We start from the raw sequence: 14,946 nt of genomic DNA on the forward strand, positions 1-14,946 counted from the left end.
TTGCAAGCAAACTGAGCTGAGTAAATCTAACATTTTTGCAATTATTGCAGATAACTTTCAGCGTCACAAGCTACGCCCTGCTGCTGGCAGAACTAAGCGAAAAGCACAGTCAATATTCTGTGCGCACGTACTGAGTATTGCCCTGCAGTAATTTACAGACTGGATTCAGTTTCTGGATCATGTTGCGCCAATCTGTAGTTAGATATTCTTCTCCCTCCGTTTCTAAAAAACTCTGCTACCCTGTCTTGGGCATGGTTAGCATCTTTGGATCTCCTTTAATTATGAGACGACAACATGTTCGTAATCGTTACTACACACGTATAATAACAGTACTGTACGTTTGTGACGGAGTGCTATAAGACGGTTCCGAAAACCGGAGTAGTAGCGTTCAGTTACTTTGCAGTTTGCACTGCCTTGAGCCAGTCAGATTACGCTCTCTGGTGAACAGAGGAAGAGAAGCAAAAAAGTAGTACTGGTACAAGTATAAATAATAAATAAACAGTGGCACTTAAAAAAGAAGTCTTATCAAACAAAATAGGGATTAGAGCAGAAGTCAGCTAGTCGTGCTTACTGCACTTTAGGCTTCCCTTGATGCCTAACAATGCACAAGCATATCCGCCCGCACGCCAGCCCGATAAGGAGGAGCGCATCGGTACTCCCTATCCCAGACGATCACTCGTGCCTTTCACAGATTTTCGAGCCCAGGGGCCAAACTTAGAGTAAAAAAATAAAAAAAATTCCGATGTGCAACGCGGTAGCATCCCGGACGCGCTATCGTGCAGCATGCAAAGCACAATAAGGACCCGTCAGAATCACTGTTAGCCTAACAACCCGCAATCCTTATGTATTTTGTCCTAGAACTTCGCAGCTTCAGAATTTGCTGTACTACCCTGCACTGGAGCTTTCGAACCGCCTAAAGTGGGAAAATTCCATGTAAGGGAAATCTCGCGCTTGAAATGCGTGTTCCGCCAACTGTCAGTGTGGCCGGCGATCAACTTGGCATAAGTTTTGAAAATTGAAATGGAAATATTAGCGTTAAATGACAGTGCTTGTACTAGTATTCATGTTACCATTAACATTCGTATGACGAATCGCGCGCTCGAGATGTGTGTACTGCTAACAATACGCTGTCAGTGTGGCCGGCGATTAACTTGCCAGACGTTGTATTAACGTTGTATTAATTACTATATGTTGGAATCCGACCACCAGTTCCAAAAACAAATGCTCAACTTCATGCAAGACTGGTTGTTTAATGATTAGACTTGGCACGAATACTCTGCAAACGTTAGCGCGCATTAGTATCTGTAGCCTATAGGTGCTTTGCTACTCCACCTAACGTTTTACAGTCATTGTTTTGTTTGCTGACTGTAATGATAGAAGTATGGCTGCTAAATCGGATGTAATACGAAAAATCTTGGCGGCACATTACACTTTCTGGTTATGCCTGATGTTCGTATGCGGCTACGTTTGCTATCCAATCAACAGCTTCACCAAAACCCGCTTAATTCGTTACATTACAACGTTTACGTTGGCGCTGTACGTTTTTCTGCAGTTTAGCGCTAACATCCTATATGTAGCTCGCTTGTTCCAAACTGAAAACGTCACGTATAAGAGTATGTCGCGCACTCTCCTGATGTTACCGAGTCTGTTGAGCTTCCCGTTAACACGGTTCGGCTATGCTGTTCATATCTGGCGCCATGCCGGTTTTTTACCGCGCAATGCGCACGCACAGGCTCAGTCACTGTCGCGTTGCATCCAGCTGACGGATGTAATTAAAATCTTATTGTTGTCCGTCTGTCTGCTGGTACTGCTTCCGGTGGCAAATTTTATCCTTAATGTTTCCGATCTGGCCAATGAGACGGCTCATCTGGCCGCCCGATACCACTACCTCTTGGGCGCATGTGGCACACCATTAATCGTGATCCTAAGCTTGTTGCTGTATCTGTCAGTTGTGGGAGACGAAGCGGTTTCGTGCGCGCTTATTGTGTTTCCCTTTATGGAAGGACTGGAATCATCGGCGCTGTGCAAAAGCATCCACTCTCTGTTCTTCCACGCTCTACACGACGCAGCGGCTGTGCAGAAGGTTTTGGTTAGACATCTGGCTGTAGTGCAACGTCTGTCAACATACAACTCGCATTTGGCATGGTTGAATTTCTTGACCTTTACGGAGGCGCTGCTTGGTACACTGGCAAATGTGCAACTGCTTCTGGACAGCGTCATAGACCAGCGTCCCATGCCGACGATAATATGCTTGTTTTTTATAACGAGCGGTGTTTTGATAGCGACGCAATTGACGGTGCTGGTTTATGTTAATGAAAAGGTAGCAAAACCAAAATGTTTTTTTATAATAAATCTGTTCCAGATTATTGATGCCGCATCCGAAATGATGCGGTTTTTTTTGTTTTTCTCCGTCAAAATTACATTGTTATTATTTAGACAGCCGGCGTTACCGATGCTCTGCGCGAGGTATTAGCTTCCCAGAGGCCATCTTTGGCGATTGCGACAGCGGTAAAGCAACATATGCTGCGCGTCGCTGCTGCTGAACCGCAGATAACGTTAGCTGGGATTCGAGTAGATCGCGAAAACGCTGTCGCGGTAAAATTTTGCATGTTAAACACGTCTGCAGCTTTACTGTGAACTTTTCGATTGCATAAGTACAATAAAAGCCCTTATCGGACAGATTATTTTTGGGAAAGGGCTAGCTGTTTGAAAACTCTGGTATTCTGTAAGATCGTTGGAAAGCTCAATTTGCACCACTTTATATTTTTTCGCCTGATAGCAGCTCTTCGTCATTTAATCTCAAAAGCTCAAAATTACAATAATACTAGTACGACTTTTTGCAGATTGTATGCAGTGTCTGTGGATATGCTCTGTTGATAGCGGAATTAAACGATAAAAACCCGGTAGTCCTGGCTCAGACTGGAGAAAACGAATGGACAGCAAAGCGATTTCCTAGCTGATACTACAATACAACCCTTTCACAAACTCCCCGTTTCATAAACTCCCCGTTTTAAGCTCTTTGAATGTTGTAAAGAGGTGTGTGTTTCGTAGGGGCAGTGCCCTTGGAGGCGGTTATTAGCAGACGCCGGCGCACGGAGCCGCCGATGTTTTGTTTATCCTCCCATATTTTCAGGCATCATATATGTTTTGCAGCTCCGGCGCTAATGTTTTGCAAACGTTTTTAAAAAAGCAGCCGTATTACTGCCAGTTTATGCTTCAGAATGGTGATTTTTGATGTCGTTTAGCTGACAACTTTAGCTGTTTTGTGCTGCCAGATCTGGTACTGGCCAGATCTGCTGGAGAACTCGTAACTTCATTTGAATTTTTCATTCGCTTATCTAGCCAACTGTATGTAACGCAGGGGTTAACTGTATTCTAAATATTATCAGCGGTTTCTCGAACGGTGTAAAGTATGCTTACCCTTATAAAGCGGTGGAATTATATACAGAAAACTGCCCTTATTATAATTCACCGGACAGTCTGGTTCTCAGCCGAGTGTATATAATTAAGGAGGGAATGTTGTGTAAGGATATATGTAACGAGAGGTTTTAATGTAGCAGTTAACGACATTCCAGAGTCAGCTTATATAACAAACACCAGGAGTCCGCAAAACCACCCCTTTAGCGTTGAGTGGAGTCCTCCTAGCCCCACCATGCAAGATGACTTCTCTTAGAAGGCCCGCTGAAATAATATGTTCAACAGAACGTGTAGCAATTGATTTTGTCCGTAGGTATGCTGTTCAATCGATTAGGAATACAAAATTGTAAAAAACCATCGCCCTTTCTGACCTGTATAAGACTTCGGGGTGCTATAAAGCTGCATGTTAAAGTACTAAAGCTGCACTGACTTGACCGTTAGCGTCTCTGCAATTCGGTGAACTACCCATGGAATTTAGCATTTCTTTATTTGTTCTTGATCTTTTTAGATTGCATGGGAACTTCTAAATTTGTCATTAGAGTCAACATAGTAATTAAAGTACGAGGTAGAAAACCTGGTATGATAAAAGAACCGGATACGATACATCTGATAGAAGTATGACAAAAGGAAACATTGCGAGACAGCTGTCACACTACGGTTACATTTAACGGATTCTGCTTGGGGTCCAATATCACCGCTTTCGGATGTACGAGTATGCCTTAACGCCACAATCTAATGCTAAAACTACTGTACAATTTCCGATTTACACAGTGTGTCTGTCACAAAATGCATCGTACATTCTCATCCAGTTTGCATAACCTGTCGGGGTCCTGTCCGATAAACGTCATTGATGGTCAGTTTGTTTTATAAGGCTTCCGTAATCTTTTCCAGTTCTTCCGAACTCTATTTTTCAACAGGAGCATGTTGATGGCTAACAATTCTGTTTTCCTACTCAACATTTTAAAAGTACACAACACAATGTGGTTGTGCCTTCTACATGTCTGCGGTTACTTTTGCTACCCAGTCAGCGGCTTTATTAAACCTCGGTTACTGCGGCGCATCGTGCACTGTGCAATGAGTTGTTGTGTTATGTTGCAGTTCGCCGCCAATTTAATCTACGATGTAATTTTACTTCACCGAACGGAGAGTAGCACGCCGGCGAAACTCATCTCATTGCCAGTTTTAATGCTCTTTCCGCTAACACGGTTACTTTACGCTATACAAATATGGCTTACTGCCGGCTTCCTACCGAACAACGCTCGTGCCATTGTCACTACCTTTACACCTTTCATCCGGCTGCACCACATAATCAAAATCTTGTCAGTATCACTATGTCTTCTTGCACTTTTTCCCGGGGAAAATTGTGTTGTAAATTTGCTTCTGATGCTAGACGGCACAGATGCGATATCTGTTGCTGAGAAAAAATATCATATTCTCGGCGAATACGGCGTTCCGGTTGTATTGTTCCTCAATGTTTTGCTTCGTCTGTCGATTGCCGGTTACGAAAGTGTCTTGTGTCTGTTAGTGTTGTTTCCTTTTATGGAGGGACTCCAGCTAACCGAGCTTTGTCACCGCATTCGTTCTTTGTCATTTGACAAAGCAGATCATTATGTAGCGTCCATAGAAGCTCATTTATCAACATGTCGGCGGCTGTCTGAATACAATATACGCTTTTCCTGGTTGAATATGATGACCTTAACTGAGACGCTGTTAATCGGGATGCGATACTTGCAGATCGTTCTTAATGAGCTTGTAGAACAGAAGAACACAAACTTAAGGAACATGCTTTTCTTTATTTCGGCTGTCATTATGGTGGGAGCTCTACTGACAGCTGTGGTGTATATCAACGAAAGAGTAAGAAAGAATAAAGGAACCTTTCTAGAAATGTAAGAAGGGAAAAAAAGTAAAGTTACAAAATGCAAAAAGCACACAGTCGTTTAACAGGTGTGCCCTGCTGTTTAATCCGGCGCAGTAAATAAGCACCATTTTCAGCCTACAACGTCCCACTCCAGACGGGTGACGGCAGCAGCAGCGAGAAACGGTTTTTAGTGAAGGTTGTCCCTTTATATGCGCATTTAGGCTAAACTTTCATACGTCAGTGCCGATTACCTTGTATCATGTAACAAACAGTGGACATCCATTCTTATTATCTGTAGAAGTACCTGTTTTTAGTCAAGTATAGATAATCTAGTTTTCGTAGGCTAATGAAGCTGTGGTTTCCTGGCGTCATGCACTGGCATTTCACCGACCACCGGCTGATGTAGCCGCTGCTATCAACACCCATCTTGACTACGTTGCAATGATGCAACCGAAAATCACTTTTGCCGGCATATACATAGATCGTCAACAAGCTGCGGCTGTAAGTTTCTGTTTACTGATCGCCAGTCATAAGAATAACTATTAAGCTTTTATAATTAACTTTGATGCACGCCAGATGACTCCTGAGCACATAGAATTAATCGAGTACTGCATATAGAACAAAATGTCTGAAAAGATTCTAATGAACGGAAGCAGTCATTTTTTTGTAGATAGCGTGCGGCGTCGTGGGATTTGCAATGCTCCTGGCACAGTTCAGTGACAAGCATCGGTAATATGGTACGCAATACGGTATTTGGTGAGTTGCCCTGCCGGTCTTCTGGTTCATGGTCAGCTGACTTTAAGGGCATATATAGCACGCTTTCACCTGATTTCGTACGTGGACGTACGAAGGGGCCTCAGTTTTTCAACTCAACTTTGATACGGATGCGATATAGAATGATACTGATCTTGTTGTTCTGTGGCTTTGTGCCTTGTGCATGACGTAGCTTTGTGCCCGTATTAGCCTACAGCAATTCTGTGACGTGTTGCTTCTCTAGCGTACGTATTACTGGTGTTTAACGAGTTATGGTGACTTGACTAGCCTAGCATATTCGATGTTCTTCAACGGATAAGGATATGTGAGAGTGCCCGTTTACGGGCTTGGCTACTCGAAAATAAATCAGTTACTATAAACGCCTGTTCCTTTAAATTCCGTATCCCGTAATAAGGATTTTTTGAAACTTTGTGTACAAGCAAGGTTATCCTGATTATGTCACTTTCTTGCTGTCTGTAAAGTCACAGCGTGAACATAAAAACCCCTGTTGCAATTATGAACGGTTATACTGGGCGCACTGGTCGTGCAGACGCAGTCGCACCCCTGCTTTAATGTTCCATGGTGTGTGTAAGCGGACGACAACTCAATAAACGTTTTTCTTACTGTAAATCATTGCTAATGGCAAGTACATACATGTCGTAAGATACCAATTCTCCGTAAACCAGGAAGTGCAACAGCAAATTTCTGAAGCCGCTGCTTTAGTTACCCGGTCGCTGTTTGATGCGACAGGATGGCATTTCCGGATACTATTTCAGCTGCACACGTATTCGATCCACGAGAGCTTGATATTGTATTATATTACAAGCTGATAAAACTCACATGCACTTCCCCCTTAATTTCACGCCTAACCCGTTTTCTCAGTTGATAAGTTGCTTTCAGAACGTTTGTACTTTCTTCCGTTAATTTAAAGAGTTTTCCAAAATAGAACAGTAAAATGATAGTCAGTAAATCTGTTTTCCTATCCAGGATTCTTAGAATGCACAACACATGTTGGTTGGGATTTCTGCACGCATGCGGTTACTTTTGTTATCCAATGAGTAAATGCGTGAAATCCCGACTACCGCGTCTCATGCTGCAGTGTGCGATGGGGGTATGCGTCATGCTGCAATTTGGAGCCAATTTAATTTACGATGCCTCCATGTTCGATGAAACCGCGCATGTAACCAGGAGCATGTCAAGCGCACTTATTTCGTTACCAGTTCTCTTGTTCTTTCCTTTGACGCGGTTGGGTTATACTGTACAGGTATGGCGTATTACTGGGTTCTTACCGCACCACGCCCGTGCAATTGTCGATTCATTTACCCCTTTCATCCAACTTCACCACGTGATCAAAATACTGACCGTATCGTTCGCTCTCTTTACGCTTTTTCCTGGAACAAATCTAGTTATCAATTTCGCTCATACTCAGAGTACTACGGTTTCTCTGGCAGCCGAGTATCATTATATTTTCGGCGAATATGGCAAACCGATTATTTTGAGCATTGGGCTGGTGCTTCTTCTATCGATAGTCGGCTATGAAACTGTATTGTGTCTATTGGTGTTATTTCCTTTCATGAAAGGGCTGCACCTAGCAGAGGTTGGTCGACGGATTCGTTCTCTGTCAACTAAAACGGATGATCATACGGTAGTCGTAATAAACTTCATGGAAGTGCATCTGTCAATCTGCCGGCTGTCGTGCGAATACAACAAGCGCCTATCCTGGCTGAATATGATGGCATTCACTGAAACTCTATTCATCAGCACGGGATAATTGTACATTATTCTCAATGACCTTGCAGAAAAAAGGAGCGTAAATTTGGGGACTGGTCTTTTCCTTTCCTCCGGCGCGGACTTATGGTGGGGGCATTATTAATCGCTGTGGTGTACGCCAACGAAAAAGTAAGAAGAAGAATGGTTGTTTGTACCCACTATCTGTAAGGCGAAATACGCCTTAGCAGCAGAAAAACGATAGCCATCTGCCACACCGGTTGTATGACTGCGCGACATGAAAGAAAAAGCAGATACGATTAACCACGTTTGCATATTTCCCGACTGCACAGCATGCAATACACCTAAACTGTTCGCTAAACTAAACTGTTCGCGTTTCTGGGTTTTCGTATGTACAAAAAAGGCTTAAAGAATAAATTGTTTTAGACTGCTGAAGCTGCAGATGCTTGGCGTCATGTGCTAGCGTTTAATGTGCCTCCACCCGAGATTGCTGAGGTGATCACAAACCATCTCCATCGCACTGCTACGATGCAACCGGAAATCACTTTTGCCGGCATTTATATAGATCGTCAGCGCGCTACGGCTCTAAGTTGTACTGACTACTTACCAACGGGAAACTTAAAGTGTGCACGCTCATAGTGCAGTCAGCTAGCATCATTTGAAGGTTGCATACAGAATTACTAAATTTTATAGAACCCTAGCGCACATATGTGAATTTTGCAGATGGCTTGCAGCATTATGGGATATGCGCTGCTGCTGGCAGAACTTAGCGACAAGCACCGCTGATACTCTGTGTACAGATACGTCACTACTCGTTGTCAGCTTCCGAAAGATGTTTTCCCACTAAGCGATCAATAAACCGCTTAGTGATACTCTTTGCACTTTGTGTTACTACTTACTTCTGTGCATCCTTTCAATCCGTAGCTTGTGCAGCGGCCTTGGAAGTTTTGTTGTGATTTGTGTGCTACCAATTAACGACGCGTTATTATCCTTAAACATTCGAATACTCCTTTCGAACTGTTCGAGGGCTTATTAAAGCTGCCATCAGAATAAAGCAGCTCTCGAGTATGGTTTAGTAGTTTACCAGCAAATGCGTATGCAAATTCGTTAGGTTTCTCTACTGCAAATGTCCACTTGTTCAATCTTTGTCCAGCCGGTGTCCGCATCTTCCGCATACAGCAGCTACATCTCATAAAACAAGTCCACTGATTTTAGAACGTTTAACAAGAGATTTAGGCTGACAACAGCGTAACTTTTCCTCGGGTAATTTCCGCCGCTTGCGCATTACGTGCTGCGGAACTGCTGCAGACAAAGTAAATTAGATGTAACATGAGACAAAAGTAAACTGCCTGGAAACTGTCCCTCCATTGCGAAAGTTACCCCCGTTCGCTATTTGACCCGATAAGTTCCCCTTACCTGGTTTAAAGCGTACTGCCAAATTTAAATATGAATATTAAACATCAAAGCTCCATTAATTCATACTGCTTGCCGTGAAACTCGAGGTAACGCTTTACCAACGTTCACAACCGCGACGGTATAATACCATTCTTGTTTCTCAGTTAGGTAAAATATTTACCGAAAGGTGAATTTAAAGCATTTCTGTTCTTCGAGTAGTTTTCCAAGACAAAACTATAAATGGTCAACAAACCGGCTTTCTTAACTGGCATTCTAAAAGTACACAACACCAGTTGGTTGTGTTTTTTGCATGTATGTGGGTACTTCTGTTATCCGATCCACATATTTGTCAGATTCCGGCAGTTGCGCCTCATCGTACATTGTGCAATGGGTCTTTATGTGCTGCTGCAGTTTGGCGCCAATTTAATTTACGATGCCTCTTTCTTCCATCGAACGGAAGACTTACAAATAAGCAACAGCATGTCGCGGGTACTAATTAATCTACCGGTTTTGTTGATCTTTCCTTTCACTCGGTTATGTTATGCTATACAGATATGGCGCATTGCTGGCTTCTTACCGCATTACACCCGTGCAGTTGTCGAATCATTCACCCCTTTCACCGAACTTCACCATTTGATCAAAATATTGTCAGTATCTCTTGGTCTGTTTTCGTTTCTTCCTGGAATATTTGTGGGCACCAATTTGTTTTATATGCAGAGTGATACGACATTTTTAGCCGCTGAATACCACTACATTTTCGGTGATTATGGCATGCCGATAATTATGTGCATAAAGCTGGCGCTCCTTCCATCGATAGCTGGTTATGAAACTGTGTTGTGTCTGCTGGTGTTATTCCCTTTCATGGAAGGACTCCAACTGAGAGAGGTTGGCCGACGGATCCGTTCTGTATCGTTTAAAACGGAAGATCATTCTGCAGTCTTAAAAAACATTTTAGAACTGCACTTGTCAACCTGCCGGCGGTTGCGCGAATACAACAAACGGCTTTCTTGGCTGAATATCATGACCTTCACCGAGTCGCTACTGATCGGCATGGGATATCTGCAGATCATTCTCAATCAGGTTGTACAACAGAAGAGCGCAAAGCTGGATAACGGAATTCCTTTAATGTCGAGCGTTATTATGGTGGGAGCATTACTGGCATCTGTAGTATATGTCAACGAAGGCGTAAGTAATCCCTTATTCTGTGTAACCCAAATTAAATGTAGAATTTATGATTCAGAAAAGCACAAAAAGTGTCATGTTGCCGTTTACCACACCGCTGTTACTTGTACTTTTGTTCAACGCAATACAGGATGACATTAATGGTCTGCCGCTTGTTTATTTTTGGCTACACTCAAACGATGGTTTGCATTACTATTATTATTATTATTATGGCACAAGAGCAACAACCCCAATGGGACTTCAAATCTGGTCGAATGTACAATCTACAATGTACTGTACAATCCTCGATCCGCTTCATAGGCGCACCTAAAACGTTCTAGGCATTGTTCCGTTTTTTCCTGTTAAACGAATGGATAGGACACAATCATTTTTTAGACTGTCCAAACTGCGAATGCCTGGCGTCATGTGCTTGCATTTCATCAACCACCGGCCGATGCAGTTGCTGCGATCGAGAACCACCTTCACTGCACTGATATGCTACAACCGGAAATTACTTTCGCCGGTATATATGTGGATCGGATTCGAGCTTCAGCTGTAAGTTTTGGCTTACCAGTGGACTGACGGTCATTCCCCCAAAGGGCAAACCAAGCCTTTTAGACAAGAAAATGAATAAATGAACAGAGAAATACTTGTATGCAGACGGCAGCAGGCCCAGAGTTACTAGGCAAATCCAAGCAACAATTTGATGTTTTTGTAGATAGCGGGCAGCGTCATGGGATATGTACTACTTCTGGCAGAGCTTAGTGATAAACGCCGCTGATACTCTAATTTATCAAAGCGCAGGAATGGCGCTGCAGGGGTTTTGTTGAAGTTATTTTGCCGCTCTGTAGTCAACTCTGGTCAACTGCTTACTAATATTTTGTAATACTTTTTAAAGATACGTCTTGGCTTTGGCATTGCATTAAGGTTTTATTTTGGCTTATTAAATTTCTGATACCGCTTATGTTGTTTGATGATTTACAGACGTACAAGATATTATACAGTTATGTAATTCGCTCATTATTGTACGTATGAGCGTTTAAGCCTTTCGCATTTTATTTGTGTAGTGGAATAATAGTCACAATTTTCAAAAAATTTAACATTCAAGTAAAGCAGCAGCTGCACCTGTCATGAAGCATACCTCAACTGTAAACCGAAACAACTAAAACTCAACATCCCCAGGAAGCCGCGAAGCGAGTACCCAGCGATCTCACACTGCCCTTGACATCACACGGGTTATCGTCCGCGATTGGCGGACAGTTGCTGTCTCTTGTCCACTTGAAGCGGCTGGCCATCGGCTTCAAGCTTTTTAACAGAACAGCTGCACAGAAAAAGTAATAATTTGCTTATTGTTTATTGTACGGCAGGCAGGTAACCCATTAAAAGGCTAGGATCGAGATCTAGCCTGGGAATTTAAACCTGGCTAAATAACAGAAATCATAATGAAATTAGAGCAAAAGCCACAAAACAAGAGAAGTACTAAGAAAAGAAAGGCAAGTAACATGCTTCAGTGCATTACGAAAAACAGCAAGCGAACTGCTCTTAAGAATGTCGCTTCCGGCCTCGGTTAGCTGGCTCATAACGTTGTTCAGCCTCCACGCCAACGTGGACTTCCCCGTCCTTGTCCTTCCCTGTCCTTCGATGAAGGTCCTGTTTCCGCTTCGAAGGCTGTACGGTTTGGAATCGTGTTTTACGACGATCATTTCGGTGAGGTAACGGGGCACTTGGAACTTCTCCGGGTGCAGAATTTTGTAAAGCCAAGTTGCTTCCTGGTGTTTCCATCGCTTAAACAGTGGCGTTATCTCGTATTGCTTCATCAGGTCGGTGGTGGACACTTCGGCATAGTTGGCAATAGCTCGAATGGCTTTTCTTTGCGTGACAGCCAGCGGCTCCAGCGTGATAAAGTCCAACGCGTTGGGGCACCGGCAGCCCGCTCTTCACACTGTTTATGAGGGCGACTCCATGATAAGCACTTTTTTGAACCTTTTTAATTTGGTCGGTCCATTTTAAATGCTCGTCCATTATCACTCCCAAGTGCTTCACTGATTTTTCCGGTTCAAGCTTATGCCCATTCAAATCAACCGACACGATGCTTTTGTCCCGACTGTACGCTGAAGTGATCATGAGCAGCTTAGACTTCTTTTCATTGACAACCAAGCGGTTCAGTTCAAACCACTCACAAATTATTGGAAGCACAGCGGTAATTTTATCTGCTGCACCTGACTTCGTGTCTGCTATCGCATAGCAGACCGTGTCATCAGCGAAACTTTCTAACCGGACATCAGGACAACGTAAATTTATTTTCAATAATTCGTTCAGGTAAATGATAAAAAGTAATGGACCGAGAATGGAACCCTGTGGCACACCTGCGTACACACGTTCCCATACAGACATCCGTTCACCAATTCGCACCCGTTGCATTCTGCCAATGAGATACGAGTGTCACCATTCAAGTGCATCACTGTTGAAACCAAGATCGCGCAGTTTTATTAATAACAAATCATGACACACTGAAGGAAAAGCACTTTTAGATCAAGGAAAACACAAGCCACCGCCTTTTTGTTGTCAACAGCCTTTTTCCATGTTTCCGTCACTTTAAGAAGCAACGTTTCACACGAATGACCGTTTCGAAACCCAGACTGGCATTCAGATAGAATGTCGTGACTTTTCAAAAATTTAACAATTTGCGACTGTGTTACCGACATGGGCGACATGCATATTGTATGTATAGAGACCGTACAGCCAGAAAGTAATAATAACAATAAAGCTTCGGAGTTATTATTCTCCATTATAGGCCGTAAGTTCGATGTCACTCAGTTGTCTCAGTTAAAATACTTCTCGATTTACTTGAATCGGCTTCAATTTTTGTTAGGTACAACTTAATGTATAAATGGCAAACGAATATACACTTTTTTACTCAACATTCTAAAAGTACACAACACTGTTTTATTATGCTTTTTGCACGCCAGCGGTTATTTTTGCTACCCCATCATAGACTTCATCAAACCTCCGTTACTGCGCCACATCGTGAAGTGTGTAATGGTTTGTTGTGTTATGTTGCAATTTGCCGTCAATTTGTTTACCATGTCACTTTATTTCTCGAAGCGGACGCGTCACAGAACAGCATATCGGTGACACTAATTCTGCTACCAGATCTGCTGCTTTTCCCCCTCACGAGATTAGGTTATACTGTACAGATATGGCGAACTGCCGGCTTCCTATCGAATAATGCCCGTGCCATTGTCGCTGCCTTTACTCCTTTCATCCAGCTTCGTCATGTGATTAAAATACTGTTTTTATCACTCAGTCTTTTTGCACTTTTTCCTGGAGAAAACTTCATAATTAGTTTGCTCCAGATGTCGAACAGAACGATTTCTCTGGCCGAGGAAAAATATCATGTTCTCGGTGAATATGGCAAGCCAATTATTTCGTCCATCGATATTTTGCTGTTTATCGATCGCTGGTTACAAAACCATAATGTGTTTGCTGGTGTTGTTTCCCTCCATGGAAGGGCTGCAATTAAGAGAGATCTGCCGCTGCATCTGTTCTTTGTCGTTCGACACATAAGATGTAGATTCCACCGTGACCTTGACAAACTACATGGAAGCCCATCTGTCAACCTCTCGACGGTTGCATGAATACAATAAGCGTTATTGCTGGCTGAATATTGCAAAGGCAACTTCTAAGCTGCCACTAGTGGAGTGGGTTACACACCCGTACCACGATAAAACGAGCTTTGATGGTTCGTCGGTGACCGTCGGTGATGTTACGAGTTAGCGAATTACCCAAAAGTCAGTTATGCAATTGCGAACATGTTAACCGATACCGGCGCGATTGTCAAAGTGCACAAACATTTTTAATCAGCTGAAAAGTCATTGAGGAAGAGCAAGGGCAAGAGCAAGAATGATTTCAGAACATTCAGACAATCTCAGAAGTCTAGAAAATCCACGTCAGAACTGGTCATTTCGTGCAAGTACACATTCAGATGTTTCCGGTTGAACTAGCACCAATGAGATGCACATCTTCACTATAGATCTCATTTGTACGGCTACAATATAATGACCTTCACGGAAACGCTGCTAATCGGCATGGCATACTGGGATAGATTATAGCGATAATCTTAGTGTTATTGTGCACAGGTGCTGACGCCTGTTGCAGCGTGTCTTGATGAATCCATGTTTGTAATCTGTATCGATGCTGTTAAGTGTCTAGCGGTTAGAAGCTCTCTCTCTGGTAGCGATGCGACCTGATTCGTAGATGCCCACTGGGCAGCCACCCGTATATAAGCGATTAATCGGCGAATACTCAGCGTATTTGGCGCTCAGTAGTTTGCGCATTTTTGATTTTTCTTTTTTCTGTGTCTAGAGGTTGTTTTTCCCTTGCGGTTGTGTTCAATGAGAAATAAATTTGGCGCTCAGTAGTTTGCGCATTTTTGATTTTTGATTTTGATTAACCGACTGACTGACTTCGGTCATCCGTTATCATGGATATTCCGAAGTCTAAGTCGGCGTTGAAAAAGTTACCTGTTGATAAGCTTAAAAAGCTTTGCGATCAGTTAGATTTAGTGTATGCTTGTGATGACGATAAGAAGAAGTTAGCTCAGATTGCCGAGGATCACTTGTTTAACCAGACCA

This window comes from Paramacrobiotus metropolitanus, unplaced genomic scaffold, assembly GCF_019649055.1.
Source record: "Paramacrobiotus metropolitanus isolate TYO unplaced genomic scaffold, Prichtersi_v1.0 Parri_scaffold0000003, whole genome shotgun sequence".
NCBI classification, from domain to species: domain Eukaryota; kingdom Metazoa; phylum Tardigrada; class Eutardigrada; order Parachela; family Macrobiotidae; genus Paramacrobiotus; species Paramacrobiotus metropolitanus.